This window comes from Oncorhynchus masou, chromosome 5 (assembly GCF_036934945.1).
Source record: "Oncorhynchus masou masou isolate Uvic2021 chromosome 5, UVic_Omas_1.1, whole genome shotgun sequence".
Classification (NCBI taxonomy): Eukaryota; Metazoa; Chordata; class Actinopteri; order Salmoniformes; family Salmonidae; genus Oncorhynchus; species Oncorhynchus masou.
The window spans coordinates 90,557,549-90,583,786 of record NC_088216.1 but is presented as its reverse complement, the minus strand read 5'-3'; the positions used below and the strand labels follow the sequence as shown (position 1 = coordinate 90,583,786).

The following is a 26,238-nucleotide window of genomic DNA, read 5'->3' as shown; positions in this document are numbered from 1 at the left end:
TCTACATTTTTTGGAGAGTAATACTCAGTAATGTGTTGTATTGAACAGATGGAGAGTGGTACTCAGTAATGTGTTGTATTGAACAGATGGAGAGTGGTACTCAGTAATGTGTTGTATTGAACAGATGGAGAGTGGTACTCAGTAATGTGTTGTATTGAACAGATGGAGAGTGGTACTCAGTAATGTGTTTTATTAAACAAATGGAGAGTGGTACTCAGTAATGTGTTGTATTGAACAGATGGAGAGTGGTACTCAGTAATGTGTTGTATTGAACAGATGGAGAGTGGTACACAGTAATGTGTTGTATTGAACAGATGGAGAGTGGTACTCAGTAATGTGTTGTATTGAACAAATGGAGAGTGGTACTCAGTAATGTGTTGTATTGAACAGATGGAGAGTGGTACTCAGTAATGTGTTGTATTGAACAGATGGAGAGTGGTACTCAGTAATGTGTTGTATTGAACAGATGGAGAGTGGTACTCAGTAATGTGTTGTATTAAACAAATGGAGAGTGGTACTCAGTAATGTGTTGTATTGAACAGATGGAGAGTGGTACTCAGTAATGTGTTGTATTAAACAAATGGAGAGTGGTACTCAGTAATGTGTTGTATTGAACAGATGGAGAGTGGTACTCAGTAATGTGTTGTATTGAACAGATGGAGAGTGGTACTCAGTAATGTGTTGTATTAAACAGATGGAGAGTGGTACTCAGTAATGTGTTGTATTGAACAGATGGAGAGTGGTACTCAGTAATGTGTTGTATTGAACAGATGGAGAGTGGTACTCAGTAATGTGTTGTATTGAACAGATGGAGAGTGGTACTCAGTAATGTGTTGTATTGAACAGATGGAGAGTGGTACTCAGTAATGTGTTGTATTGAACAGATGGAGAGTGGTACTCAGTAATGTGTTGTATTAAACAAATGGAGAGTGGTACTCAGTAATGTGTTGTATTAAACAGATGGAGAGTGGTACTCAGTAATGTGTTGTATTGAACAGATGGAGAGTGGTACTCAGTAATGTGTTGTATTAAACAGATGGAGAGTGGTACTCAGTAATGTGTTGTATTGAACAGATGGAGAGTGGTACTCAGTAATGTGTTGTATTAAACAAATGGAGAGTGGTACTCAGTAATGTGTTGTATTGAACAGATGGAGAGTGGTACTCAGTAATGTGTTGTATTGAACAGATGGAGAGTGGTACTCAGTAATGTGTTGTATTAAACAGATGGAGAGTGGTACTCAGTAATGTGTTGTATTGAACAGATGGAGAGTGGTACTCAGTAATGTGTTGTATTGAACAAATGGAGAGTGGTACTCAGTAATGTGTTGTATTGAACAGATGGAGAGTGGTACTCAGTAATGTGATGTATTAAACAGATGGAGAGTGGTACTCAGTAATGTGTTGTATTAAACAGATGGAGAGTGGTACTCAGTAATGTGTTGTATTGAACAGATGGAGAGTGGTACTCAGTAATGTGTTGTATTAAACAGATGGAGAGTGGTACTCAGTAATGTGTTGTATTGAACAGATGGAGAGTGGTACTCAGTAATGTGTTGTATTGAACAGATGGAGAGTGGTACTCAGTAATGTGTTGTATTAAACAGATGGAGAGTGGTACTCAGTAATGTGTTGTATTGAACAGATGGAGAGTGGTACTCAGTAATGTGTTGTATTGAACAGATGGAGAGTGGTACTCAGTAATGTGTTGTATTGAACAAATGGAGAGTGGTACTCAGTAATGTGTTGTATTGAACAGATGGAGAGTGGTACTCAGTAATGTGTTGTATTAAACAAATGGAGAGTGGTACTCAGTAATGTGTTGTATTGAACAGATGGAGAGTGGTACTCAGTAATGTGTTGTATTGAACAGATGGAGAGTGGTACTCAGTAATGTGTTGTATTAAACAGATGGAGAGTGGTACTCAGTAATGTGTTGTATTGAACAGATGGAGAGTGGTACTCAGTAATGTGTTGTATTGAACAGATGGAGAGTGGTACTCAGTAATGTGTTGTATTGAACAGATGGAGAGTGGTACTCAGTAATGTGTTGTATTGAACAGATGGAGAGTGGTACTCAGTAATGTGTTGTATTGAACAGATGGAGAGTGGTACTCAGTAATGTGTTGTATTAAACAAATGGAGAGTGGTACTCAGTAATGTGTTGTATTAAACAGATGGAGAGTGGTACTCAGTAATGTGTTGTATTGAACAGATGGAGAGTGGTACTCAGTAATGTGTTGTATTAAACAGATGGAGAGTGGTACTCAGTAATGTGTTGTATTGAACAGATGGAGAGTGGTACTCAGTAATGTGTTGTATTAAACAAATGGAGAGTGGTACTCAGTAATGTGTTGTATTGAACAGATGGAGAGTGGTACTCAGTAATGTGTTGTATTGAACAGATGGAGAGTGGTACTCAGTAATGTGTTGTATTAAACAGATGGAGAGTGGTACTCAGTAATGTGTTGTATTGAACAGATGGAGAGTGGTACTCAGTAATGTGTTGTATTGAACAAATGGAGAGTGGTACTCAGTAATGTGTTGTATTGAACAGATGGAGAGTGGTACTCAGTAATGTGATGTATTAAACAGATGGAGAGTGGTACTCAGTAATGTGTTGTATTAAACAGATGGAGAGTGGTACTCAGTAATGTGTTGTATTGAACAGATGGAGAGTGGTACTCAGTAATGTGTTGTATTAAACAGATGGAGAGTGGTACTCAGTAATGTGTTGTATTGAACAGATGGAGAGTGGTACTCAGTAATGTGTTGTATTGAACAGATGGAGAGTGGTACTCAGTAATGTGTTGTATTAAACAGATGGAGAGTGGTACTCAGTAATGTGTTGTATTGAACAGATGGAGAGTGGTACTCAGTAATGTGTTGTATTGAACAGATGGAGAGTGGTACTCAGTAATGTGTTGTATTGAACAGATGGAGAGTGGTACTCAGTAATGTGTTGTATTGAACAAATGGAGAGTGGTACTCAGTAATGTGTTGTATTGAACAGATGGAGAGTGGTACTCAGTAATGTGTTGTATTAAACAAATGGAGAGTGGTACTCAGTAATGTGGTGTATTGAACAGATGGAGAGTTGTACTCAGTAATGTGTTGTATTAAACAGATGGAGAGTGGTACTCAGTAATGTGTTGTATTGAACAGATGGAGAGTGGTACTCAGTAATGTGTTGTATTGAACAGATGGAGAGTGGTACTCAGTAATGTGTTGTATTAAACAGATGGAGAGTGGTACTCAGTAATGTGTTGTATTGAACAGATGGAGAGTGGTACTCAGTAATGTGTTGTATTAAACAGATGGAGAGTGGTACTCAGTAATGTGTTGTATTGAACAGATGGAGAGTGGTACTCAGTAATGTGTTGTATTAAACAGATGGAGAGTGGTACTCAGTAATGTGTTGTATTGAACAGATGGAGAGTGGTACTCAGTAATGTGTTGTATTAAACAAATGGAGAGTGGTACTCAGTAATGTGTTGTATTGAACAGATGGAGAGTGGTACTCAGTAATGTGTTGTATTGAACAGATGGAGAGTGGTACTCAGTAATGTGTTGTATTAAACAGATGGAGAGTGGTACTCAGTAATGTGTTGTATTGAACAGATGGAGAGTGGTACTCAGTAATGTGTTGTATTGAACAAATGGAGAGTGGTACTCAGTAATGTGTTGTATTGAACAGATGGAGAGTGGTACTCAGTAATGTGTTGTATTAAACAGATGGAGAGTGGTACTCAGTAATGTGTTGTATTAAACAGATGGAGAGTGGTACTCAGTAATGTGTTGTATTGAACAGATGGAGAGTGGTACTCAGTAATGTGTTGTATTAAACAGATGGAGAGTGGTACTCAGTAATGTGTTGTATTGAACAGATGGAGAGTGGTACTCAGTAATGTGTTGTATTGAACAGATGGAGAGTGGTACTCAGTAATGTGTTGTATTGAACAGATGGAGAGTGGTACTCAGTAATGTGTTGTATTAAACAGATGGAGAGTGGTACTCAGTAATGTGTTGTATTGAACAGATGGAGAGTGGTACTCAGTAATGTGTTGTATTGAACAGATGGAGAGTGGTACTCAGTAATGTGTTGTATTAAACAGATGGAGAGTGGTACTCAGTAATGTGTTGTATTGAACAGATGGAGAGTGGTACTCAGTAATGTGTTGTATTGAACAGATGGAGAGTGGTACTCAGTAATGTGTTGTATTGAACAGATGGAGAGTGGTACTCAGTAATGTGTTGTATTGAACAAATGGAGAGTGGTACTCAGTAATGTGTTGTATTGAACAGATGGAGAGTGGTACTCAGTAATGTGTTGTATTAAACAAATGGAGAGTGGTACTCAGTAATGTGGTGTATTGAACAGATGGAGAGTGGTACTCAGTAATGTGTTGTATTAAACAGATGGAGAGTGGTACTCAGTAATGTGTTGTATTAAACAGATGGAGAGTGGTACTCAGTAATGTGTTGTATTGAACAGATGGAGAGTGGTACTCAGTAATGTGTTGTATTGAACAGATGGAGAGTGGTACTCAGTAATGTGTGGTATTAAACAGATGGAGAGTGGTACTCAGTAATGTGTTGTATTGAACAGATGGAGAGTGGTACTCAGTAATGTGTTGTATTGAACAGATGGAGAGTGGTACTCAGTAATGTGTTGTATTGAACAGATGGAGAGTGGTACTCAGTAATGTGTTGTATTGAACAGATGGAGAGTGGTACTCAGTAATGTGTTGTATTGAACAAATGGAGAGTGGTACTCAGTAATGTGTTGTATTGAACAGATGGAGAGTGGTACTCAGTAATGTGTTGTATTAAACAAATGGAGAGTGGTACTCAGTAATGTGGTGTATTGAACAGATGGAGAGTGGTACTCAGTAATGTGTTGTATTAAACAGATGGAGAGTGGTACTCAGTAATGTGTTGTATTAAACAGATGGAGAGTGGTACTCAGTAATGTGTTGTATTGAACAGATGGAGAGTGGTACTCAGTAATGTGTTGTATTGAACAGATGGAGAGTGGTACTCAGTAATGTGTTGTATTGAACAGATGGAGAGTGGTACTCAGTAATGTGTTGTATTGAACAGATGGAGATTGGTACTCAGTAATGTGTTGTATTGAACAGATGGAGAGTGGTACTCAGTAATGTGTTGTATTAAACAAATGGAGAGTGGTACTCAGTAATGTGTTGTATTGAACAGATGGAGAGTGGTACTCAGTAATGTGTTGTATTGAACAGATGGAGAGTGGTACTCAGTAATGTGTTGTATTAAACAGATGGAGAGTGGTACTCAGTAATGTGTTGTATTGAACAGATGGAGAGTGGTACTCAGTAATGTGTTGTATTGAACAGATGGAGAGTGGTACTCAGTAATGTGTTGTATTGAACAGATGGAGAGTGGTACTCAGTAATGTGTTGTATTGAACAGATGGAGAGTGGTACTCAGTAATGTGTTGTATTAAACAGATGGAGAGTGGTACTCAGTAATGTGTTGTATTAAACAGATGGAGAGTGGTACTCAGTAATGTGTTGTATTGAACAGATGGAGAGTGGTACTCAGTAATGTGTTGTATTGAACAGATGGAGAGTGGTACTCAGTAATGTGTTGTATTAAACAGATGGAGAGTGGTACTCAGTAATGTGTTGTATTAAACAGATGGAGAGTGGTACTCAGTAATGTGTTGTATTAAACAGATGGAGAGTGGTACTCAGTAATGTGTTGTATTAAACAGATGGAGAGTGGTACTCAGTAATGTGGTGTATTGAACAGATGGAGAGTGGTACTCAGTAATGTGTTGTATTAAACAAATGGAGAGTGGTACTCAGTAATGTGGTGTATTGAACAGATGGAGAGTGGTACTCAGTAATGTGTTGTATTAAACAGATGGAGAGTGGTACTCAGTAATGTGTTGTATTAAACAGATGGAGAGTGGTACTCAGTAATGTGTTGTATTAAACAGATGGAGAGTGGTACTCAGTAATGTGTTGTATTAAACAGATGGAGAGTGGTACTCAGTAATGTGTTGTATTAAACAGATGGAGAGTGGTACTCAGTAATGTGGTGTATCGAACAGATGGAGAGTGGTACTCAGTAATGTGTTGTATTAAACAAATGGAGAGTGGTACTCAGTAATGTGGTGTATTGAACAGATGGAGAGTGGTACTCAGTAATGTGTTGTATTAAACAGATGGAGAGTGGTACTCAGTAATGTGTTGTATTAAACAGATGGAGAGTGGTACTCAGTAATGTGTTGTATTGAACAGATGGAGAGTGGTACTCAGTAATGTGTTGTATTGAACAGATGGAGAGTGGTACTCAGTAATGTGTTGTATTGAACAGATGGAGAGTGGTACTCAGTAATGTGTTGTATTGAACAGATGGAGATTGGTACTCAGTAATGTGTTGTATTGAACAGATGGAGAGTGGTACTCAGTAATGTGTTGTATTAAACAAATGGAGAGTGGTACTCAGTAATGTGTTGTATTGAACAGATGGAGAGTGGTACTCAGTAATGTGTTGTATTGAACAGATGGAGAGTGGTACTCAGTAATGTGTTGTATTAAACAGATGGAGAGTGGTACTCAGTAATGTGTTGTATTGAACAGATGGAGAGTGGTACTCAGTAATGTGTTGTATTGAACAGATGGAGAGTGGTACTCAGTAATGTGTTGTATTGAACAGATGGAGAGTGGTACTCAGTAATGTGTTGTATTGAACAGATGGAGAGTGGTACTCAGTAATGTGTTGTATTAAACAGATGGAGAGTGGTACTCAGTAATGTGTTGTATTAAACAGATGGAGAGTGGTACTCAGTAATGTGTTGTATTGAACAGATGGATAGTGGTACTCAGTAATGTGTTGTATTGAACAGATGGAGAGTGGTACTCAGTAATGTGTTGTATTAAACAGATGGAGAGTGGTACTCAGTAATGTGTTGTATTAAACAGATGGAGAGTGGTACTCAGTAATGTGTTGTATTAAACAGATGGAGAGTGGTACTCAGTAATGTGTTGTATTAAACAGATGGAGAGTGGTACTCAGTAATGTGTTGTATTGAACAGATGGAGAGTGGTACTCAGTAATGTGTTGTATTGAACAGATGGAGAGTGGTACTCAGTAATGTGTTGTATTGAACAGATGGAGAGTGGTACTGAGTAATGTGTTGTATTGAACAGATGGAGAGTGGTACTCAGTAATGTGTTGTATTGAACAGATGGAGAGTGGTACTCAGTAATGTGTTGTATTAAACAGATGGAGAGTGGTACTCAGTAATGTGTTGTATTGAACAGATGGAGAGTGGTACTCAGTAATGTGTTGTATTGAACAGATGGAGAGTGGTACTCAGTAATGTGTTGTATTAAACAGATGGAGAGTGGTACTCAGTAATGTGTTGTATTGAACAGATGGAGAGTGGTACTCAGTAATGTGTTGTATTAAACAGATGGAGAGTGGTACTCAGTAATGTGTTGTATTGAACAGATGGAGAGTGGTACTCAGTAATGTGTTGTATTAAACAGATGGAGAGTGGTACTCAGTAATGTGTTGTATTGAACAGATGGAGAGTGGTACTCAGTAATGTGTTGTATTAAACAGATGGAGAGTGGTACTCAGTAATGTGTTGTATTGAACAGATGGAGAGTGGTACTCAGTAATGTGTTGTATTGAACAAATGGAGAGTGGTACTCAGTAATGTGTTGTATTGAACAGATGGAGAGTGGTACTCAGTAATGTGTTGTATTAAACAGATGGAGAGTGGTACTCAGTAATGTGTTGTATTAAACAGATGGAGAGTGGTACTAAGTAATGTGTTGTATTGAACAGATGGAGAGTGGTACTCAGTAATGTGTTGTATTAAACAGATGGAGAGTGGTACTCAGTAATGTGTTGTATTGAACAGATGGAGAGTGGTACTCAGTAATGTGTTGTATTAAACAGATGGAGAGTGGTACTCAGTAATGTGTTGTATTGAACAGATGGAGAGTGGTACTCAGTAATGTGTTGTATTGAACAGATGGAGAGTGGTACTCGGTAATGTGTTGTATTGAACAGATGGAGAGTGGTACTCAGTAATGTGTTGTATTGAACAAATGGAGAGTGGTACTCAGTAATGTGTTGTATTGAACAGATGGAGAGTGGTACTCAGTAATGTGTTGTATTAAACAAATGGAGAGTGGTACTCAGTAATGTGGTGTATTGAACAGATGGAGAGTGGTACTCAGTAATGTGTTGTATTAAACAGATGGAGAGTGGTACTCAGTAATGTGTTGTATTAAACAGATGGAGAGTGGTACTCAGTAATGTGTTGTATTGAACAGATGGAGAGTGGTACTCAGTAATGTGTTGTATTGAACAGATGGAGAGTGGTACTCAGTAATGTGTTGTATTGAACAGATGGAGAGTGGTACTCAGTAATGTGTTGTATTGAACAGATGGAGATTGGTACTCAGTAATGTGTTGTATTGAACAGATGGAGAGTGGTACTCAGTAATGTGTTGTATTAAACAAATGGAGAGTGGTACTCAGTAATGTGTTGTATTGAACAGATGGAGAGTGGTACTCAGTAATGTGTTGTATTGAACAGATGGAGAGTGGTACTCAGTAATGTGTTGTATTAAACAGATGGAGAGTGGTACTCAGTAATGTGTTGTATTGAACAGATGGAGAGTGGTACTCAGTAATGTGTTGTATTGAACGGATGGAGAGTGGTACTCAGTAATGTGTTGTATTGAACGGATGGAGAGTGGTACTCAGTAATGTGTTGTATTGAACAGATGGAGAGTGGTACTCAGTAATGTGTTGTATTAAACAGATGGAGAGTGGTACTCAGTAATGTGTTGTATTAAACAGATGGAGAGTGGTACTCAGTAATGTGTTGTATTAAACAGATGGAGAGTGGTACTCAGTAATGTGTTGTATTAAACAGATGGAGAGTGGTACTCAGTAATGTGTTGTATTAAACAGATGGAGAGTGGTACTCAGTAATGTGTTGTATTGAACAGATGGAGAGTGGTACTCAGTAATGTGTTGTATTGAACAGATGGAGAGTGGTACTCAGTAATGTGTTGTATTAAACAGATGGTAGATGGTAGACTACAGTAGAAGGTGTCTGGTAGATGGTAGACTACAGTAGAAGGTGTCTGGTAGATGGTAGATGGTAGACTACAGTAGAAGGTGTCTGGTAGATGGTAAATGGTAGACTACAGTAGAAGGTGTCTGGTAGATGGTAGATGGTAGACTACAGTAGAAGGTGTCTGGTAGATGGTAAATGGTAGACTACAGTAGAAGGTGTCTGGTAGATGGTAGATGGTAGACTACAGTAGAAGGTGTCTGGTAGATGGTAAATGGTAGACTACAGTAGAAGGTGTCTGGTAGATGGTAGATGGTAGACTACAGTAGAAGGTGTCTGGTAAATGGTAGACTACAGTAGAAGGTGTCTGGTAGATGGTAAATGGTAGACTACAGTAGAAGGTGTCTGGTAGATGGTAGATGGTAGACTACAGTAGAAGGTGTCTGGTAGATGGTAGATGGTAGACTACAGTAGAAGGTGTCTGGTAGATGGTAAATGGTAGACTACAGTAGAAGGTGTCTGGTAGATGGTAGATGGTAGACTACAGTAGAAGGTGTCTGGTAGATGGTAGATGGTAGACTACAGTAGAAGGTGTCTGGTAGATGGTAAATGGTAGACTACAGTAGGATGTGTCTGGTAGATGGTAAATGGTAGACTACAGTAGGATGTGTCTGGTAGATGGTAAATGGTAGACTACAGTAGGATGTGTCTGGTAGATGGTAAATGGTAGACTACAGTAGGATGTGTCTGGTAGATGGTAAATGGTAGACTACAGTAGGATGTGTCTGGTAGATGGTAAATGGTAGACTACAGTAGGATGTGTCTGGTAGATGGTAAATGGTAGACTACAGTAGGATGTGTCTGGTAGATGGTAAATGGTAGACTACAGTAGGATGTGTCTGGTAGATGGTAAATGGTAGACTACAGTAGGATGTGTCTGGTAGATGGTAAATGGTAGACTACAGTAGGATGTGTCTGGTAGATGGTAAATGGTAGACTACAGTAGGATGTGTCTGGTAGATGGTAAATGGTAGACTACAGTAGGATGTGTCTGGTAGATGGTAAATGGTAGACTACAGTAGGATGTGTCTGGTAGATGGTAAATGGTAGACTACAGTAGGATGTGTCTGGTAGATGGTAAATGGTAGACTACAGTAGGATGTGTCTGGTAGATGGTAAATGGTAGACTACAGTAGGATGTGTCTGGTAGATGGTAAATGGTAGACTACAGTAGGATGTGTCTGGTAGATGGTAAATGGTAGACTACAGTAGGATGTGTCTGGTAGATGGTAAATGGTAGACTACAGTAGGATGTGTCTGGTAGATGGTAAATGGTAGACTACAGTAGGATGTGTCTGGTAGATGGTAAATGGTAGACTACAGTAGGATGTGTCTGGTAGATGGTAAATGGTAGACTACAGTAGGATGTGTCTGGTAGATGGTAAATGGTAGACTACAGTAGGATGTGTCTGGTAGATGGTAAATGGTAGACTACAGTAGGATGTGTCTGGTAGATGGTAAATGGTAGACTACAGTAGGATGTGTCTGGTAGATGGTAAATGGTAGACTACAGTAGGAGGTGTCTGGTATTACTTTAGTGCCTTGTTGCAAACAAGATGCATGTTTTGGAATATTTTTATTTTGTATTGGCGTCCTTCTTTTCACTCTGTCATTTAGGTTAGTATTGTGAAGTAACTACTATGTTGTTGATCCATCCTCAGTTTTCTCCTATCAGCCATTAAACTCTTTAACTGTTGGTGAAATCCCTGAGCGGTTTCCTTCCTCTCTGGCAACTGAGTTCGGAAGGACGCTGTATCTTTGTAATTATTAGTTGTATTGATACACCATCCAAAGTGTAATTATTAACTTCACAATGCTCAAAGGGAAATTCTGTGTCAGATTGTATAAATCTTTACCCGTCTACCAATAGGTGGCCTTCTTGGCGTTGGAAAACCTCCCTGGTCTTTGTGGTTGAATCTGTGTTTGACTTTCACTGCTCGACTGAGGGACCGCACAGATACAATTGTATGTGTGGGTTACAGAGATGAGGTAGTCATTCAACAATCATGAAACTTATTAATCAACATTTCTACTCCTGAACTTATTTCGGCTTGGCATAAAAAAAAGGGACTTGAATATTTATTGACTCAAGACATTTCAGATCTTCATTTATTTATTTTTTCATTTGTAAACAATAAAAATAAATCTGAGCAACATAATTCCACGTTGACGTTATGTGTTATTCTGAGTAGGCCAGTGTAATACATTTGAAATGCAGTCTGTTACACAACAACATGTAGAAAGGTCAAGGGGATGTGAATACTGTCTGCAGCCACTGTAACTTAACAACCCTGTACATAGGTATAGTCATTTGTTTATATTTAGTCTGTCGCTTAATATTATTGTTCTCCCCCCCAAAGGTGATCGCCACCATCCCTAACAGCAAGCTACGGTTCCTGCGAGGGGCAGGCCAGCTGACCAAGAAGAATGAGATGCCTGGGGACGAGGACATGAACGAGGACAACGAGGAGATCGACCACGCGGAGAGGGAGCTGCGACGCGGACAGGTCCTCTGGTTCAGGGGGCTCAACCGCATTCAGACTCAGGTGAGGAACCAATGACAAGATGTGGGAGGGAAAGAGGAACCAATGAAAAGATGTGGGAGGGAAGAGGAACCAATGACAAGCTGTGGGAGAGAAAGAGGAACCAATCACAAGCTGTGGGAGGGAAAGAGGAACCAATGACAAGCTGTGGGAAAGAAAGAGGAACCAATGAAAAGATGTGGGAGGGAAGAGGAACCAATGACAAGCTGTGGGAGGGAAAGAGGAACCAATGAAAAGCTGTGGGAGGGAAAGAGGAACCAATCACAAGCTGTGGGAGGGAACGGGGAACCAATGACAAGCTGTGGGAGGGAAAGAGGAACCAATGAAAAGCTGTGGGAGGGACAAAGGAACCAATGACAAGCTGTGGAAGGGAAAGAGGAACCAATCACAAGCTGTGGGAGGGAAAGAGGAACCAATGACAAGCTGTGGGAGGGAAAGAGGAACCAATGACAAGCTGTGGGAGGGAAAGAGGAACCAATGACAAGCCTTGGGAGGGAAAGAGGAACCAATGACAAGCTGTGGGAGGGAAAGAGGAACCAATGGCAGCTGTGGGAGGGAAAGAGGAACCAATCACAAGCTGTGGGAGGGAAAGAGGAACCAATCACAAGCTGTGGGAGGGAAAGAGGAACCAATGACAAGCTGTGGGAGGGAAAGAGGAACCAATGACAAGCTGTGGGAGGGATGGAGGAACAAATGACAAGCTGTGGGAGGGAAAGAGGAACCAATGACAAGCTGTGGGAGGGAAAGAGGAAACAATGACAAGCTGTGGGAGGGATGGAGGAACAAATGACAAGCTGTGGGAGGGATGGAGGAACAAATGACAAGCTGTGGGAGGGATGGAGGAACAAATGACAAGCTGTGGGAGGGAAATAGGAACCAATGACAAGCTGTGGGAGGGATGGAGGAACAGATGACAAGCTGTGGGAGGAAAGACCGATAGATTACACTGTGAAAATACTACTGTCATGAAATGTATATGGACCGAGTACACTGTGACTTCTCAAGATGACAGCGATGTATTAAACTTAACAAACATTTGGAAACAATATTGCAATTTCAATCTATTTTACACCTATCAGAGTGGATTTTAATGAGAAATGGTATTAGAGTACCTCAAGGATCCATATTAGGACCCCTGGCCTTTTAAGAAACTTTACATAAAGGTTCTACCTGATACCAGATACTACTAGATAGATGTATTTGTTGAAGTAACCCGGGGCATTAGACACCTACCTACTCAGATCCATCTCTACCCTGTTGGGGTGTTTGGCTACTGTATCTACATGTGGAGTACCACAAGGATAATAGTAGAACCTTTCCTATTATACCTGTATCTAAATCCATTTGTTGCAGTATTCCTCCTCCGTAGACACATTGCATTACACTTCTACAGTAGGTGCTCAGTAGAAGATGTCTGGTAGATGGTAGACTACAGTAGAAGGTGTCTGGGAGATGGTAGATGGTAGATGGTAGACTACAGTAGAAGGTGTCTGGTAGATGGTAGACTGCAGTAGAAGGTGTCTGGTAGATGGTAGATGGTAGACTGCAGTAGAAGGTGTCTGGTAGATGGTAGACTACAGTAGAAGGTGTCTGGTAGATGGTAGATGGTAGACTACAGTAGAAGGTGTCTGGTAGATGGTAGACTGCAGTAGAAGGTGTCTGGTAGATGGTAGATGGTAGACTACAGTAGAAGGTGTCTGGTAGATGGTAGATGGTAGACTGCAGTAGAAGGTGTCTGGTAGATGGTAGATGGTAGACTACAGTAGAAGGTGTCTGGTAGATGGTAGACTGCAGTAGAAGGTGTCTGGTAGATGGTAGACTACAGTAGAAGGTGTCTGGTAGATGGTAGACTACAGTAGAAGGTGTCTGGTAGATGGTAGATGGTAGACTACAGTAGAAGGTGTCTGGTAGATGGTAGACTACAGTAGAAGGTGTCTGGTAGATGGTAGACTACAGTAGAAGGTGTCTGGTAGATGGTAGACTACAGTAGAAGGTGTCTGGTAGATGGTAGATGGTAGACTACAGTAGAAGGTGTCTGGTAGATGGTAGATGGTAGACTGCAGTAGAAGGTGTCTGGTAGATGGTAGACTACAGTAGAATGTGTCTGGTAGATGGTAGACTACAGTAGAAGGTGTCTGGTAGATGGTAGATGGTAGACTACAGTAGATGGTGTCTGGTAGATGGTAGATGGTAGACTACAGTAGAAGGTGTCTGTTGGATGGTAAATGGTAGACTGCAGTAGAAGGTGTCTGGTAGATGGTAGACTGCAGTAGAAGCTGTCTGGTAGATGTTAGATGGTTGACTGCAGTAGAAGGTGTCTGGTAGATGGTAGATGGTAGACTGCAGTAGAAGGTGTCTGGTAGATGGTAGACTACAGTAGAAGGTGTCTGGTAGATGGTAGACTACAGTAGAAGGTGTCTGGTAGATGGTAGACTGCAGTAGAAGGTGTCTGGTAGATGGTAGACTGCAGTAGAAGGTGTCTGGTAGATGGTAGACTACAGTAGAAGGTGTCTGGTAGATGGTAGATGGTAGACTGCAGTAGAAGGTGTCTGGTAGATGGTAGACTACAGTAGAAGGTGTCTGGTAGATGGTAGATGGTAGACTACAGTAGAAGGTGTCTGGTAGATGGTAGATGGTAGACTACAATAGAAGGTGTCTGGTAGATGGTAGACTACAGTAGAAGGTGTCTGGTAGATGGTAGATGGTAGACTGCAGTAGAAGGTGTCTGGTAGATGGTAGATGGTAGACTACAGTAGAAGGTGTCTGGTAGATGGTAGATGGTAGACTGCAGTAGAAGGTGTTCGGTAGATGGTAGATGGTAGACTGCAGTAGATGGTGTCTGGTAGATGGTAGATGGTAGACTACAGTAGAAGGTGTCTGGTAGATGGTAGATGGTAGACTACAATAGAAGGTGTCTGGTAGATGGTAGACTGCAGTAGGTGTTTGGTAGATGGTAGATGGTAGACTGCAGTAGATGGTGTCTGGTAGATGGTAGATGGTAGACTACAGTAGAAGGTGTCTGGTAGATGGTAGATGGTAGACTGCAGTAGAAGGTGTTCGGTAGATGGTAGATGGTAGACTGCAGTAGAAGGTGTCTGGTAGATGGTAGATGGTAGACTACAGTAGGAGGTGTTTGGTAGATGGTAGATGGTAGACTGCAGTAGATGGTGTCTGGTAGATGGTTGATTGCAGTAGAAGGTGTCAGGTAGATGGTAGATTGAAGTAGAAGGTGTTTGGTAGATGGTAGATGGTAGACTACAGTAGAAGGTGTTTGGTAGATGGTAGACTGCAGTAGAAGGTGTCTGGTAGATGGTTGATTGCAGTAGAAGGTGTTTGGTAGATGGTAGATGGTAGACTACAGTAGAAGGTGTTTGGTAGATGGTAGATGGTAGACTTCAGGAGAAGGTGTCTGGTAGATGGTAGATGGTAGACTACAGTAGAAGGTGTCTGGTAGATGGTAGATGGTAGACTACAGTAGAAGGTGTCTGGTAGATGGTAGATGGTTGACTACAGTAGAAGGTGTTTGGTAGATGGTAGATGGTTGACTGCAGTAGAAGGTGTCTGGTAGATGGTAGATGGTAGACTACAGTAGAAGGTGTCTTGTAGATGGTAGACTACAGTAGAAGGTGTCTGGTAGATGGTAGACTGCAGTAGAAGGTGTCTGGTAGATGGTAGATGGTAGACTACAGTAGAAGGTGTCTGGTAGATGGTAGACTACAGTAGAAGGTGTCTGGTAGATGGTAGACTACAGTAGAAGGTGTCTGGTAGATGGTAGACTGCAGTAGAAGGTGTCTGGTAGATGGTAGATTGTAGACTACAGTAGAAGGTGTCTGGTAGATGGTAGACTACAGTAGAAGGTGTCTGGTAGATGGTAGACTACAGTAGAAGGTGTCTGGTAGATGGTAGATGGTAGACTACAGTAGAAGGTGTCTGGTAGATGGTAGACTACAGTAGAAGGTGTCTGTTGGATGGTAGATGGTAGACTGCAGTAGAAGGTGTTTGGTAGATGGTAGATGGTAGACTACAATAGAAGGTGTCTGGTAGATGGTAGATGGTAGACTACAGTAGAAGGTGTCTGGTAGATTGTAGACTACAGTAGAAGGTGTCTGTTGGATGGTAGATGGTAGACTACAGTAGGAGGTGTTTGGTAGATGGTAGATGGTAGACTACAGTAGGAGGTGTTTGGTAGATGGTAGACTACAGTAGAAGGTTTCTGGTAGATGGTTGACTGCAGTAGAAGGTGTCTGGTAGATGGTAGATGGTAGACTGCAGTAGAAGGTGTCTGGTAGATTGTAGACTGCAGTAGAATGTGTCTGGTAGATGGTAGACTGCAGTAGAAGGTGTCTGGTAGATGGTAGATGGTAGACTACAGTAGAAGGTGTCTGGTAGATGGTAGACTGCAGTAGAAGGTGTCTGGTAGATGGTAGACTACAGTAGAAGGTGTCTGGTAGATGGTAGACTACAGTAGAAGGTGTCTGGTAGATGGTAGATGGTAGACTACAGTAGAAGGTGTCTGGTAGATGGTAGATGGTAGACTACAGTAGAAGGTGTCTGGTAGATGGTAGATGGTAGACTACAGTAGAAGGTGTCTGGTAGATGGTAGATTGCAGTAGAAGGTGTCTGGTAGATGGTAGATGGTAGACTACAGTAGAAGGTGTCTGGTAGATGGTAGACTGCAGTAGAAGGTGTCTGGTAGATGGTAGACTACAGTAGAAGGTGTCTGGTAGATGGTAGACTACAGTAGAAGGTGTCTGGTAGATGGTAGATGGTAGACTACAGTAGAAGGTGTCTGGTAGATGGTAGATGGTAGACTGCAGTAGAAGGTGTCTGGTAGATGGTAGATGGTAGACTACAGTAGAAGGTGTCTGGTAGATGGTAGACTGCAGTAGAAGGTGTCTGGTAGATGGTAGATGGTAGACTGCAGTAGAAGGTGTCTGGTAGATGGTAGATTGCAGTAGAAGGTGTCTGGTAGATGGTAGATGGTAGACTACAGTAGAAGGTGTCTGGTAGATGGTAGACTACAGTAGAAGGTGTCTGGTAGATGGTAGATGGTAGACTACAGTAGAAGGTGTCTGGTAGATGGTAGATTGCAGTAGAAGGTGTCTGGTAGATGGTAGACTACAGTAGGATGTGTTTGGTAGATGGTAGATGGTAGACTACAGTAGAAGGTGTCTGGTAGATGGTAGACTACAGTAGAAGGTGTCTGGTAGATGGTAGACTACAGTAGAAGGTGTCTGGTAGATGGTAGATGGTAGACTACAGTAGAAGGTGTCTGGTAGATGGTAGATGGTAGACTACAGTAGAAGGTGTCTGTTGGATGGTAGATGGTAGACTGCAGTAGAAGGTGTTTGGTAGATGGTAGATGGTAGACTACAATAGAAGGTGTCTGGTAGATGGTAGATGGTAGACTACAGTAGAAGGTGTCTGGTAGATTTTAGACTACAGTAGAAGGTGTCTGTTGGATGGTAGATGGTAGACTACAGTAGGAGGTGTTTGGTAGATGGTAGATGGTAGACTACAGTAGGAGGTGTTTGGTAGATGGTAGACTACAGTAGAAGGTTTCTGGTAGATGGTTGACTGCAGTAGAAGGTGTCTGGTAGATGGTAGATGGTAGACTGCAGTAGAAGGTGTCTGGTAGATTGTAGACTGCAGTAGAAGGTGTCTGGTAGATGGTAGACTGCAGTAGAAGGTGTCTGGTAGATGGTAGATGGTAGACTACAGTAGAAGGTGTCTGGTAGATGGTAGACTGCAGTAGAAGGTGTCTGGTAGATGGTAGACTACAGTAGAAGGTGTCTGGTAGATGGTAGACTACAGTAGAAGGTGTATGGTAGATGGTAGATGGTAGACTACAGTAGAAGGTGTCTGGTAGATGGTAGACTGCAGTAGAAGGTGTCTGGTAGATGGTAGACTACAGTAGAAGGTGTCTGGTAGATGGTAGATGGTAGACTACAGTAGAAGGTGTCTGGTAGATGGTAGATGGTAGACTACAGTAGAAGGTGTCTGGTAGATGGTAGATGGTAGACTACAGTAGAAGGTGTCTGGTAGATGGAGATGGTAGACTGCAGTAGAAGGTGTCTGGTAGATGGTAGATTGCAGTAGAAGGTGTCTGGTAGATGGTAGATGGTAGACTACAGTAGAAGGTGTCTGGTAGATGGTAGACTGCAGTAGAAGGTGTCTGGTAGATGGTAGACTACAGTAGAAGGTGTCTGGTAGATGGTAGACTACAGTAGAAGGTGTCTGGTAGATGGTAGATGGTAGACTACAGTAGAAGGTGTCTGGTAGATGGTAGATGGTAGACTACAGTAGAAGGTGTCTGGTAGATGGTAGATGGTAGACTACAGTAGAAGGTGTCTGGTAGATGGAGATGGTAGACTGCAGTAGAAGGTGTCTGGTAGATGGTAGATTGCAGTAGAAGGTGTCTGGTAGATGGTAGATGGTAGACTACAGTAGAAGGTGTCTGGTAGATGGTAGACTGCAGTAGAAGGTGTCTGGTAGATGGTAGACTACAGTAGAAGGTGTCTGGTAGATGGTAGACTACAGTAGAATGTGTCTGGTAGATGGTAGATGGTAGACTACAGTAGAAGGTGTCTGGTAGATGGTAGACTGCAGTAGAAGGTGTCTGGTAGATGGTAGATGGTAGACTGCAGTAGAAGGTGTCTGGTAGATGGTAGATTGCAGTAGAAGGTGTCTGGTAGATGGTAGATGGTAGACTACAGTAGAATGTGTCTGGTAGATGGTAGACTACAGTAGAAGGTGTCTGGTAGATGGTAGATGGTAGACTACAGTAGAAGGTGTCTGGTAGATGGTAGATTGCAGTAGAAGGTGTCTGGTAGATGGTAGATGGTAGACTACAGTAGAAGGTGTCTGGTAGATGGTAGATGGTTGACTGCAGTAGAAGGTGTCTGGTAAATGGTAGATGGTAGACTACAGTAGAAGGTGTCTGGTAGATGGTAGATGGTTGACTGCAGTAGAAGGTGTCTGGTAGGTGGTAGATGGTAGACTACAGTAGAAGGTGTCTGGTAGATGGTAGATGGTAGACTACAGTAGAAGGTGTCTGGTAGATGGTAGATGGTAGACTGCAGTAGAAGGTGTCTGGTAGATGGTAGACTGCAGTAGAAGGTGTCTGGTAGATGGTAGATGGTAGACTACAGTAGAAGGTGTCTGGTAGATGGTAGATGGTAGACTACAGTAGAAGGTGTCTGGTAGATGGTAGATGGTAGACTACAGTAGAAGGTATCTGGTAGATGGTAGATGGTAGACTACAGTAGAAGGTGTCTGGTAGATGGTAGATGGTAGACTGCAGTAGAAGGTGTCTGGTAGATGGTAGATGGTAGACTACAGTAGAAGGTGTCTGGTAGATGGTAGATGGTAGACTACAGTAGAAGGTGTCTGTTGGATGGTAGATGGTAGACTACAGTAGAAGGTGTCTGGTAGATGGTAGACTGCAGTAGAAGGTGTCTGGTAGATGGTAGATGGTAGACTACAGTAGAAGGTGTCTGGTAGATGGTAGATGGTAGACTACAGTAGAAGGTGTCTGTTGGATGGTAGATGGTAGACTGCAGTAGAAGGTGTTTGGTAGATGGTAGATGGTAGACTACAGTAGAAGGTGTCTGGTAGATGGTAGACTGCAGTAGAAGGTGTCTGGTAGATGGTAGACTACAGTAGAAGGTGTCTGGTAGATGGTAGATGGTAGACTACAGTAGAAGGTGTCTGGTAGATGGTAGATGGTAGACTACAGTAGAAGGTGTCTGTTGGATGGTAGATGGTAGACTGCAGTAGAAGGTGTTTGGTAGATGGTAGATGGTAGACTACAATAGAAGGTGTCTGGTAGATGGTAGAATGTAGACTACAGTAGAAGGTGTCTGGTAGATTGTAGACTACAGTAGAAGGTGTCTGTTGGATGGTAGATGGTAGACTACAGTAGGAGGTGTTTGGTAGATGGTAGATGGTAGACTACAGTAGGAGGTGTTTGGTAGATGGTAGACTACAGTAGAAGGTGTCTGGTAGATGGTAGACTGCAGTAGAAGGTGTCTGGTAGATGGTAGACTACAGTAGAAGGTGTCTGGTAGATGGTAGATGGTAGACTACAGTAGAAGGTGTCTGGTAGATGGTAGATGGTAGACTACAGTAGAAGGTGTCTGTTGGATGGTAGATGGTAGACTGCAGTAGAAGGTGTTTGGTAGATGGTAGATGGTAGACTACAATAGAAGGTGTCTGGTAGATGGTAGATGGTAGACTACAGTAGAAGGTGTCTGGTAGATTGTAGACTACAGTAGAAGGTGTCTGTTGGATGGTAGATGGTAGACTACAGTAGGAGGTGTTTGGTAGATGGTAGATGGTAGACTACAGTAGGAGGTGTTTGGTAGATGGTAGACTACAGTAGAAGGTTTCTGGTAGATGGTTGACTGCAGTAGAAGGTGTCTGGTAGATTGTAGACTACAGTAGAAGGTGTCTGTTGGATGGTAGATGGTAGACTACAGTAGGAGGTGTTTGGTAGATGGTAGATGGTAGACTACAGTAGGAGGTGTTTGGTAGATGGTAGACTGCAGTAGAAGGTGTCTGGTAGATTGTAGACTGCAGTAGAAGGTGTCTGGTAGATGGTAGACTGCAGTAGAAGGTGTCTGGTAGATGGTAGACTACAGTAGAAGGTGTCTGGTAGATGGTAGACTACAGTAGAAGGTGTATGGTAGATGGTAGATGGTAGACTACAGTAGAAGGTGTCTGGTAGATGGTAGACTGCAGTAGAAGGTGTCTGGTAGATGGTAGACTACAGTAGAAGGTGTCTGGTAGATGGTAGATGGTAGACTACAGTAGAAGGTGTCTGGTAGATGGTAGATGGTAGACTACAGTAGAAGGTGTCTGGTAGATGGTAGATGGTAGACTACAGTAGAAGGTGTCTGGTAGATGGAGATGGTAGACTGCAGTAGAAGGTGTCTGGTAGATGGTAGATTGCAGTAGAAGGTGTCTGGTAGATGGTAGATGGTAGACTACAGTAGAAGGTGTCTGGTAGATGGTAGACTGCAGTAGAAGGTGTCTGGTAGATGGTAGACTACAGTAGAAGGTGTCTGGTAGATGGTAGACTACAGTAGAAGGTGTCTGGTAGATGGTAGATGGTAGACTACAGTAGAAGGTGTCTGGTAGATGGTAGATGGTAGACTACAGTAGAAGGTGTCTGGTAGATGGTAGATGGTAGACTACAGTAGAAGGTGTCTGGTAGATGGAGATGGTAGACTGCAGTAGAAGGTGTCTGGTAGATGGTAGATTGCAGTAGAAGGTGTCTGGTAGATGGTAGATGGTAGACTACAGTAGAAGGTGTCTGGTAGATGGTAGACTGCAGTAGAAGGTGTCTGGTAGATGGTAGACTACAGTAGAAGGTGTCTGGTAGATGGTAGACTACAGTAGAATGTGTCTGGTAGATGGTAGATGGTAGACTACAGTAGAAGGTGTCTGGTAGATGGTAGACTGCAGTAGAAGGTGTCTGGTAGATGGTAGATGGTAGACTGCAGTAGAAGGTGTCTGGTAGATGGTAGATTGCAGTAGAAGGTGTCTGGTAGATGGTAGATGGTAGACTACAGTAGAATGTGTCTGGTAGATGGTAGACTACAGTAGAAGGTGTCTGGTAGATGGTAGATGGTAGACTACAGTAGAAGGTGTCTGGTAGATGGTAGATTGCAGTAGAAGGTGTCTGGTAGATGGTAGATGGTAGACTACAGTAGAAGGTGTCTGGTAGATGGTAGATGGTTGACTGCAGTAGAAGGTGTCTGGTAAATGGTAGATGGTAGACTACAGTAGAAGGTGTCTGGTAGATGGTAGATGGTTGACTGCAGTAGAAGGTGTCTGGTAGGTGGTAGATGGTAGACTACAGTAGAAGGTGTCTGGTAGATGGTAGATGGTAGACTACAGTAGAAGGTGTCTGGTAGATGGTAGATGGTAGACTGCAGTAGAAGGTGTCTGGTAGATGGTAGACTGCAGTAGAAGGTGTCTGGTAGATGGTAGATGGTAGACTACAGTAGAAGGTGTCTGGTAGATGGTAGATGGTAGACTACAGTAGAAGGTGTCTGGTAGATGGTAGATGGTAGACTACAGTAGAAGGTATCTGGTAGATGGTAGATGGTAGACTACAGTAGAAGGTGTCTGGTAGATGGTAGATGGTAGACTGCAGTAGAAGGTGTCTGGTAGATGGTAGATGGTAGACTACAGTAGAAGGTGTCTGGTAGATGGTAGATGGTAGACTACAGTAGAAGGTGTCTGTTGGATGGTAGATGGTAGACTACAGTAGAAGGTGTCTGGTAGATGGTAGACTGCAGTAGAAGGTGTCTGGTAGATGGTAGATGGTAGACTACAGTAGAAGGTGTCTGGTAGATGGTAGATGGTAGACTACAGTAGAAGGTGTCTGTTGGATGGTAGATGGTAGACTGCAGTAGAAGGTGTTTGGTAGATGGTAGATGGTAGACTACAGTAGAAGGTGTCTGGTAGATGGTAGACTGCAGTAGAAGGTGTCTGGTAGATGGTAGACTACAGTAGAAGGTGTCTGGTAGATGGTAGATGGTAGACTACAGTAGAAGGTGTCTGGTAGATGGTAGATGGTAGACTACAGTAGAAGGTGTCTGTTGGATGGTAGATGGTAGACTGCAGTAGAAGGTGTTTGGTATATGGTAGATGGTAGACTACAATAGAAGGTGTCTGGTAGATGGTAGAATGTAGACTACAGTAGAAGGTGTCTGGTAGATTGTAGACTACAGTAGAAGGTGTCTGTTGGATGGTAGATGGTAGACTACAGTAGGAGGTGTTTGGTAGATGGTAGATGGTAGACTACAGTAGGAGGTGTTTGGTAGATGGTAGACTACAGTAGAAGGTGTCTGGTAGATGGTAGACTGCAGTAGAAGGTGTCTGGTAGATGGTAGACTACAGTAGAAGGTGTCTGGTAGATGGTAGATGGTAGACTACAGTAGAAGGTGTCTGGTAGATGGTAGATGGTAGACTACAGTAGAAGGTGTCTGTTGGATGGTAGATGGTAGACTGCAGTAGAAGGTGTTTGGTAGATGGTAGATGGTAGACTACAATAGAAGGTGTCTGGTAGATGGTAGATGGTAGACTACAGTAGAAGGTGTCTGGTAGATTGTAGACTACAGTAGAAGGTGTCTGTTGGATGGTAGATGGTAGACTACAGTAGGAGGTGTTTGGTAGATGGTAGATGGTAGACTACAGTAGGAGGTGTTTGGTAGATGGTAGACTACAGTAGAAGGTTTCTGGTAGATGGTTGACTGCAGTAGAAGGTGTCTGGTAGATTGTAGACTACAGTAGAAGGTGTCTGTTGGATGGTAGATGGTAGACTACAGTAGGAGGTGTTTGGTAGATGGTAGATGGTAGACTACAGTAGGAGGTGTTTGTAGATGGTAGACTGCAGTAGAAGGTGTCTGGTAGATTGTAGACTGCAGTAGAAGGTGTCTGGTAGATGGTAGACTGCAGTAGAAGGTGTCTGGTAGATGGTAGATGGTAGACTACAGTAGAAGGTGTCTGGTAGATGGTAGACTGCAGTAGAAGGTGTCTGGTAGATGGTAGACTACAGTAGAAGGTGTCTGGTAGATGGTAGACTACAGTAGAAGGTGTCTGGTAGATGGTAGATGGTAGACTACAGTAGAAGGTGTCTGGTAGATGGTAGATGGTAGACTACAGTAGAAGGTGTCTGGTAGATGGTAGATGGTAGACTACAGTAGAAGGTGTCTGGTAGATGGAGATGGTAGACTGCAGTAGAAGGTGTCTGGTAGATGGTAGATTGCAGTAGAAGGTGTCTGGTAGATGGTAGATGGTAGACTACAGTAGAAGGTGTCTGGTAGATGGTAGACTGCAGTAGAAGGTGTCTGGTAGATGGTAGACTACAGTAGAAGGTGTCTGGTAGATGGTAGACTACAGTAGAATGTGTCTGGTAGATGGTAGATGGTAGACTACAGTAGAAGGTGTCTGGTAGATGGTAGACTGCAGTAGAAGGTGTCTGGTAGATGGTAGATGGTAGACTGCAGTAGAAGGTGTCTGGTAGATGGTAGATTGCAGTAGAAGGTGTCTGGTAGATGGTAGATGGTAGACTACAGTAGAATGTGTCTGGTAGATGGTAGACTACAGTAGAAGGTGTCTGGTAGATGGTAGATGGTAGACTACAGTAGAAGGTGTCTGGTAGATGGTAGATTGCAGTAGAAGGTGTCTGGTAGATGGTAGATGGTAGACTACAGTAGAAGGTGTCTGGTAGATGGTAGATGGTTGACTGCAGTAGAAGGTGTCTGGTAAATGGTAGATGGTAGACTACAGTAGAAGGTGTCTGGTAGATGGTAGATGGTTGACTGCAGTAGAAGGTGTCTGGTAGGTGGTAGATGGTAGACTACAGTAGAAGGTGTCTGGTAGATGGTAGATGGTAGACTACAGTAGAAGGTGTCTGGTAGATGGTAGATGGTAGACTGCAGTAGAAGGTGTCTGGTAGATGGTAGACTGCAGTAGAAGGTGTCTGGTAGATGGTAGATGGTAGACTACAGTAGAAGGTGTCTGGTAGATGGTAGATGGTAGACTACAGTAGAAGGTATCTGGTAGATGGTAGATGGTAGACTACAGTAGAAGGTGTCTGGTAGATGGTAGATGGTAGACTGCAGTAGAAGGTGTCTGGTAGATGGTAGATGGTAGACTACAGTAGAAGGTGTCTGGTAGATGGTAGATGGTAGACTACAGTAGAAGGTGTCTGTTGGATGGTAGATGGTAGACTACAGTAGAAGGTGTCTGGTAGATGGTAGACTGCAGTAGAAGGTGTCTGGTAGATGGTAGATGGTAGACTACAGTAGAAGGTGTCTGTTGGATGGTAGATGGTAGACTACAGTAGAAGGTGTCTGGTAGATGGTAGATGGTAGACTACAGTAGAAGGTGTCTGTTGGATGGTAGATGGTAGACTACAGTAGAAGGTGTCTGGTAGATGGTAGACTGCAGTAGAAGGTGTTTGGTAGATGGTTGATGGTAGACTGCAGTAGAAGGTGTCTGGTAGATGGTAGACTGCAGTAGAAGGTGTCTGGTAGATGGTAGATGGTAGACTACAGTAGAAGGTGTCTGGTAGATGGTAGATGGTAGACTGCAGTAGAAGGTGTCTGGTAGATGGTAGATTGCAGTAGAAGGTGTCTGGTAGATGGTAGATGGTAGACTACAGTAGAAGGTGTCTGGTAGATGGTAGATGGTAGACTGCAGGAGAAGGTGTCTGGTAGATGGTAGATTGCAGTAGAAGGTGTCTGGTAGATGGTAGATGGTAGACTACAGTAGAAGGTGTCTGGTAGATCGTAGATGGTAGACTGCAGGAGAAGGTGTCTGGTAGATGGTAGATGGTTGACTGCAGTAGAAGGTGTCTGGTAGATGGTAGATGGTAGACTACAGTAGAAGGTGTCTGTTGGATGGTAGATGGTAGACTACAGTAGGAGGTGTTTGGTAGATGGTAGATGGTAGACTGCAGTAGAAGGTGTCTGGAAGATGGTAGACTACAGTAGAAGGTGTCTGGTAGATGGTAGACTACAGTAGAAGGTGTCTGGTAGATGGTAGATGGTCGATTACAGTAGAAGGTGTCTGGTAAATGGTAGACTGCAGTAGAAGGTGTCTGGTAGATGGTAGATGGTAGACTACAGTAGAAGGTGTCTGGTAGATGGTAGACTGCAGTAGAAGGTGTCTGGTAGATGGTAGACTGCAGTAGAAGGTGTCTGGTAGAAGGTAGACTACAGTGGATCCACCCTGTAGCTCTTCCAGGAATACAGCACTTAGGTCTCCAGGAAACTAATTTCTAGCGGACATAAAATATATTGTAGCATCTATTGGAATGGGTTGGGATGTGTGGGGCGAAGAGCAGCAGTAGGAGTGGGATAGGATGGGATGGGATAGGATGGGATAGGATAGGATAGGATAGGATGTGATGGGATGGGATGGGATGGGATGGGATGGGATAGGATGGGATGGGATGGGATGGGATAAGTTGGGATGGGATAGGATAGGATAGGATGGGATGGGATGGGATAAGTTGGGATGGGATAAGATGGGATGGGATAGGATAGGATAGTGTGGGATTAGATAGGATGTGATGGAATGGGATAGGATGGGATGGGATAAGATGGGATGGGATAGGATAGGATGGGATGGGATGGGATGGGATAGGATAAGATGGGATAGGATGGGATTGGATGGGGTGGGATACGATAGGATGGGAAGGGATGGGATAGGATAGGATGGGATGGGATGGGATAGGATGGGATAGGATGGGATAGGACGGGATAGAATGGGATAGGATAAGATAGGATGGGATGGGATGGGATAGGATGGGATTAGATAGAATGGGATGGGATAGGATGGGATAAGATGGGATGGGATATGATGGGATGGGATAGGATAGGATAGGAAAGGATGGGATAGAATGGGATAGGATGGGATAGGATAGGATGGGATGGGATAGGATGGGATAGGATAGGATGGGATAGGATAGGATGGGATGGGATAGGATGGGATTAGATAGGATGGGATGGGATGGGATAAATTGGGATGG

At 42.7% G+C, this 26,238-nt stretch overlaps 1 pseudogene; it reads left to right on the top strand.

Annotated features, from left to right (window-relative positions):
• The window catches only part of LOC135540434 (plasma membrane calcium-transporting ATPase 2-like), a 239,611-nt pseudogene that overhangs the window by 198,379 nt on the left and 14,994 nt on the right, over positions 1 to 26,238 (top strand).